This window comes from Bos grunniens, chromosome 22 (genome assembly GCF_055505025.1).
Source record: "Bos grunniens cultivar Pamir isolate PY7600 chromosome 22, Bosgru_T2T1.0, whole genome shotgun sequence".
NCBI lineage: Eukaryota > Metazoa > Chordata > Mammalia > Artiodactyla > Bovidae > Bos > Bos grunniens.
The window spans coordinates 60,950,659-60,956,969 of NC_141186.1; positions in this window are offsets into that span (position 1 = coordinate 60,950,659).

The following is a 6,311-nucleotide window of genomic DNA, read 5'->3' on the forward strand; positions in this document are numbered from 1 at the left end:
GTAAAGTGTTCCTGAATTCTGTGAGCTCCTCTGGCAAAGTAACTGGACCTGCAGAGAGGGTTGTGGCGGGGTGGTCGGCGAGGGTGGCAGGAGTCGCTCTGCTCTGCAGCTGGTGGGTCAGGACCACACATGCCCACCTGAGGCTGGGGGCGGGGAGAGCCTCTCAGGACCACACCCTTAACCTGAGGGAGACAGTGGCAGAACAGAGCTCCACTGAGGACCCCCAGCTGGTGTCTGAAGTGGGAGTCTCTTGGGGGCGAAGTCTCGCTGCGTCCAGGGAGATGGAGTCAGGACTGGCTTGAGCTGACCCAACTGTGTCTGAGAACCGCCGGTGTCTGGGGACGCCCTCCACACATATTGGCTGCAGAACCTCTGAGCGTGGAAGCAAGAACGCTCAAAGCATGCTGTAACGGGACTGTGCTAGGGTGGCGCCGTGACCCGGGTTTCTGAAAGTTCTGGGCTGTGCTGTATCCTGTGTAGCGACCACGCACAGATCTGCGATGGGCAGCGTGGGCCTTTTCCCTCCTGGCGGAAGTGACAGCTCAGCTCCTTGATCACAAGATGAGAGTGTTCTGATGCTGGTGATGTTTGTTTACATTTTTCTCGTCTTGCCTTAAAATGTGGATTTGCTTTCATCACCACCACCCTGTGTAAAATCATATAAGACTGAAGAAAGAATTCATAGGGCCTGGACTCCATCTTAGGCCTGTTCATGCTGATCATGCTCGGCCACCTTTCCAATGGACTCTGAACTCTGTGTTTAGTGCCTATGAAAACAACAACAGAAGGATAAGACCCCCTCCAGACAGGGGAACCTTGAAGATCGCATCTAGGTTACTCATCGCCTAAGAGAAAACATACACTAATCACCCCTTCCTCCAGACAGGCCATAATTTTTTCTGTATCAATCGGAGTGTAACCTCGGGTTTATTGATTATTGGCTAATTGTTTGACTATTTGAGCCCATGAGCACATAGCACATGAATGATGGGGTTATTGGGATTGTATTTTCCTTGGTCTATGAAAGTCTCAAGGACTTTGGAGTGGTGGGTTCAGACATGTACACGTGGGGTATGAAAGATTTTCACAGATGCTGGTCGGGGTCCTCGGCTAAGAGGAGACTCTGCCTTGGGCCCGCCGGTGTAATAGACTGCACTCCACCATCTGCATTGTCCTTCTGAGTGAGTTCGTTTCCCGGGACGCGTGGCTACATTTGGCGCATTGGCCGGGAAACTCCGGCAAAAAGAACAGACAAGAGGTTTGCAATGCTAGCCACTGCACTACGAAAGTCTATCTCGGGCCCTCCCGAAAACCGCCTCCTGCCCCAGGGACAGGACAGCCCTTCAACCGGTCCCAACAGAAGCCCTGGGCCCCGTTACAGCCACACCAGTGAGCCTGGTGCCGAGCTTTTGGCCACTGGAAGAATGAACGCCGGAGGCAAGGAAGGCAGAGGAAGCGCCCGCAGTGGTGGGGCTTGCTGACTTGGAAATTAAATAGGGCTGCCGGGGCTCAGAGATACCAGGTCCCCGAGAGCCCACGGTGGCCTTACAAGTGGGGGACCAAAACATTGACTTCACGGTGGATACAGGAGCCGAACTGTCGGCAGTAAAACCTGTGGCACCACTGTCCAAAAAGACTACCGCTCTAACTGGGTATCGGGAGAAGACATGATTAGATCGTTCTGCCAGCCCAGAAAATGCCAGATGAGGGGGCACCAAGTGCTTCATGAATTCCTCTGTGTTCCCGAGTGCCCAGTACCCCTGTTGGGAAGAGACTTGCTCTCCAAACTAGGAGCACAGGTGACTTTCTCCCCTGAGGAGAGGCCCACCTTCTGGGTGGACACTATGACTTATTTGCTCTCTCTCTCAATACCACCCCAAGATGAGTGGAGGTTGCATGAGCCTCCGAAGGCAGAGCCGGGTGGGCCAGAAGAGCATGCTGCTGCTGCTGCTGCTGCTGCTAAGTCGCTTCAGTCATGTCTGACTCTGTGCGACCCCATAGACGGCCTCCTACCAGGCTCCTCTGTCCCTGGGATTCTCCAGGCAAGAACACTGGAGTGGGTTGCCATTTCCTTCTCCAATGCATGAAAGTGAAAAGTGAAAGTGAAGTCGCTCAGTCATGTCTGACTCTTAGCGACCTCATGGACTGCAGCCCACCAGGCTCCTCCATCTATGGGATTTTCCAGGCAAGAGTACTGGAGTGGGGTGCCATTGCCTTCTCTGGAAGAGCATGAGAGAGCTAACTCAATTATTCCCTGAGGTCTGGGCGGAAGACAACCCCGCCTTCCCCCAGGCTGGCTAAACATCAAGCCCCAGTGATAATAGAACTGAAACCAGGCACCATCCTGGTTAGAAAGCTCCAGTACCCGCTACTGACAGAGGCCTGGGCCGGCATACTGCCCCACATCAATAGATTGAAACAAGCGGGCATTCTAGTAGAGTGCCAGTCGGCTTGGAATATGCTGATCCTATCAGTCAGAAAGGAAGGAGGACAGGACTGGAGGCCTGTACAGGATCTCAGGTGAGTCAACCAGCCTACTGTGACTTTACACCCCACTGTTACAAATCACTATACCTTACTTAGCCTCCTCCCGCCGAGGACTAAAGTTTATACTCGCCTAGATCTCAAGGACGCCTTCTCCTGCGTACGCCTCACCCCAGCATCACAGCCCATCTTTGCCTTTGAATGGGAAGATCCAGTCGGGGGCACCAAGCAACAGCTCACCTGGACTCCCCCACAGGGTTGTAAGAACTCCCCAGCCATCTTTGGGGAAGCCTTGGCTTCTGACCTGAACTCATTCCATCTGGAAGAGTTGGCTCCTATAATATGGGGATGATCTGCTGCTGGCTGCCGAGACCAAGGGAAAATGCTGGGAAGGGACAAAAGCACTGCTCCAGCTGCTGATGGAAGCAGGTTACCGGGTGTCGAAGAAGAAGGTGCAGCTCTGCAAGGAGGCGGTCAGGCATCTGGGGTTTGTTTTAAAGAAGGACACAAGGGTCCAGACCCTGGTTGGGTCCTGTACACTGATGGCACTAGCCTGATAGAACAAGGACAGCGGCCGTCAGGTCAGCCGAAGCGGGAGGGGCCACCAGGACTGAAAAGGGACGGCGGGAGTTGCCAGGTGGCAGATTATTGGTGCCGGAGGAGCTGGCACACACTCTGGTAAGCCAAACACACCAAGCGACCCACCTGGGCCATGCCGCCTGCCCACAGGTCAATGCTGCCTCTCGGTGTTCAGGCAAAAACCTCCGGGGATTCAGCGGAAAGGCATGCTGCCCTTTGAACACCTGGGAGTGGACTTCACTGAAATGAAACCTCACCGACACTACTGTACCTGCTGATCACGGTATGTACTTCTTGGGGTGGGTAGAAGCTTTTCCTACCGGGACTGAAGGAGCGTCAGAAGTAGCCCGGTGCCTGCTTAGGGAGATAGTCCCCAGATTTGGACTTCCTACCAGCAATGGTTCAGACAAAGACTCGACTTTTGTAGCTGATTTAGTACAAAAAGTAAGCAAAACTTAAAACATCAAATGGAAACTGCACACTGCATATAGGCCCAGAGTTCTGAGATGGTGGAACGGACCAACCGGACATTAAAGAGACTCTCCAAGTGGATCATAGAGACTGACTGCTCCTGGGTGGACTTGCTTCCGACGGCTCTGCTCAGACTCAGGATGACCCCACAGTTCCAAGGCTCTTCTCCACACAAAATTGTGTACGGGAGGCCCCCTCCCATAATAAAACAGGTGTCAACAAATTTGCCTCAGGTAAGGGGGGATATGATTTCACAGCAGATGGAACTGGATAAGGTAATAAATCGGGTAACTACGTTTGTACAAGAAAGGGTGCCGTTGCCCCTTGGGGAACAGATTCATGAGTTTACGCCTGGTAACCAAGTATGGGTCAAAGATTGGAAACATGACTCACTAGCCCCTCGGTGGAAGGGCCCTTATGTTATTCTAACTACCCCTACTGCAGTTAAAGTTGCAGGTATTGCCCCTTGGATCCATCATACGAGGGTGAAGAGAACATACCACGCAGACCCCAAAAACGCTGAGTGGACTGCACAGAGGGACCCCGCTGACCCTCGAGAGACTAAGACCATCCTTAAGAAGAAGGAAAAGAAGATCCTGGACGAGCCCCTTCAGGATGAAGCCTCATAATCAACTCCTGCCGCTTGGCCTCATCAACGTGATTTTGAATTTAACTTCCGTTTCAACTCAGGGCCATGTTTTCATCTCAGGGGCACATTCCAACGCAAACTTCCACAACACTTCCAACTGCTGGGTGTGTGGGGCTATGCCTCTGTCTGTGATGGAGGGACTTCCTTGGTGGGTGTCACCGCTCTGCCAAGGAGATTTTAAACCGCTCTGCTCTTCTCTGGGACGACAAAAAGAGACTTTCCTCTCTCTTGTCAACCATAACCTCTCCCTGCTCTCTTGGCGTAAGACCTACAGTCAATAGACTCGGGTCATGGGGTTGCCCTGGATATAATGCCAGTGTAACAAAAGCCTAACCTACAACAAGCCTCAGTAACTCTACCTTATTTACATGCTAGATGGACAAGATCCGTGTTTCAGTGGTATGAGTATATTGCTGCCTTACTCGTACCCTCTATAGGGACAACAGATGTCATGATTAAAGTAGAGGCCTTGACTAATTTCACAAAACAGGCCCTCCTAGATAGAACAAATGCCATCCAAGCCTTAAATGAAGAGCAAATCCAAATGAGAAAAGCGATAATTCGTAATAGAATGGCTTTGGACATACTCACAGCTGCTCAAGGAGGGACCTGTGCTATAACCAAGGTTGGATGTTGTGCATACATTCCTGACTTACCTGGCAGTGTATCGCCTGCCTTAGATGACATGAAAACCAGGTAGAAGCACCGTCAAATAAAAACACTCCTTCCTGGACTTCGGTCCTACCCTGGGCGCAGGGCGGTTGGTGGAAGACTCTATTTACCACTGTTACAGCTGCCGTGACGGTTCTGCTTTGTGGACCCTGCATTTTACAATGTATTAGGAACTCTGTAACCCGAAGGTTGGTGTCGTTCTCCCAGATTGGCGGTCGGAGAGCCAGGGTGCAATATATCCCTATGAGTGATGCTTATAATATGAGTTAAGAGCATCAAGAGGGGGGAATGAAGAAGGAATTCACAGGGCCTGGACTCCATCTTAGGCCTGTTCATGCTGATCATGCTCGGCCACCTTTCCACTGGACTCTGAACTCTGTGTTTAGTGCCTATGAAAACAACAACAGAAGGATAAGACCCCCTCCAGACAGGGGAACCTTGAAGATCGCATCTAGGTTACTCATTGCCCAAGAGAAAACATACACTAATCACCCCTTCCTCCAGACAGGCCATAAATTTTTCTGTATCTATCGGAGTGTAACCTCGGGTTTATTGATTATTGGCTAATTGTTTGACTATTTGAGCCCATGAGCACATAGCACATGAATGATGGGGTTATTGGGATTGTATTTTCCTTGGTTTATGAAAGTCTCAAGGACTTTGGAGTGGTGGGTTCAGACATGTACACGTGGGGTATGAAAGATTTTCACAGATGCTGGTCGGGGTCCTCGCCTAAGAGGAGACTCTGCCTCGGGCCCGCCGATGTAATAGACTGCACTCCACTGTCTGCATTGTCCTTCTGAGTGAGTTCGTTTCCCAGAACGCGTGGCTACAACAAGACGGTGGTCACCACAATTTTAGGAGGACTAATACGTTTCAGAAGGACTCGTAAGATGAATTTCTTTCTCTCCTCCAGAAAAGCGAGTCTGTTTCTGACCCACGGACGCCGTGGGTCAGTTCGCTGGCCAGGTCTCCACCTCCTCACGGCAGCTGGGACCCTCTGACGCTTCTCCGGCTTTAGAAGCAGGCTGAGTTTCCCCGTGGGTGTCTCCTGCACACCGTCCCCTCACACGCTCTGCCCTAGTTCACTCCTGAGTATTTTAACAGAATTATTTTTCTAAACTGCCGGGAATGCTTCTGTTAACCCCGTGAGGATAAACACATGTAAACATCATACAGAGTGGGGGCAGGCTCACTCTCCCCCAGGACAGGCTGCCAGCGGGTCCCCTCTGTGCCTGCGGGTGTTCAGTGGTGTCTTCCCCCTCACCCAAGCCCCCTGCCACAGCCACACCTGCTTGTTAGGAAAACGCCCATCACGGGGTCCACGCTCACCCCGCGGGGGACGGCCTGAGCCCTGACTCCCCTCAGAGCCGGGCTTGGGACGGGCAGGCTCCATGTCCCCTGGAGCTCTGTCCACTCAACGGGGCGCCATGACCACCCCCCGGGCGCAGAGGAG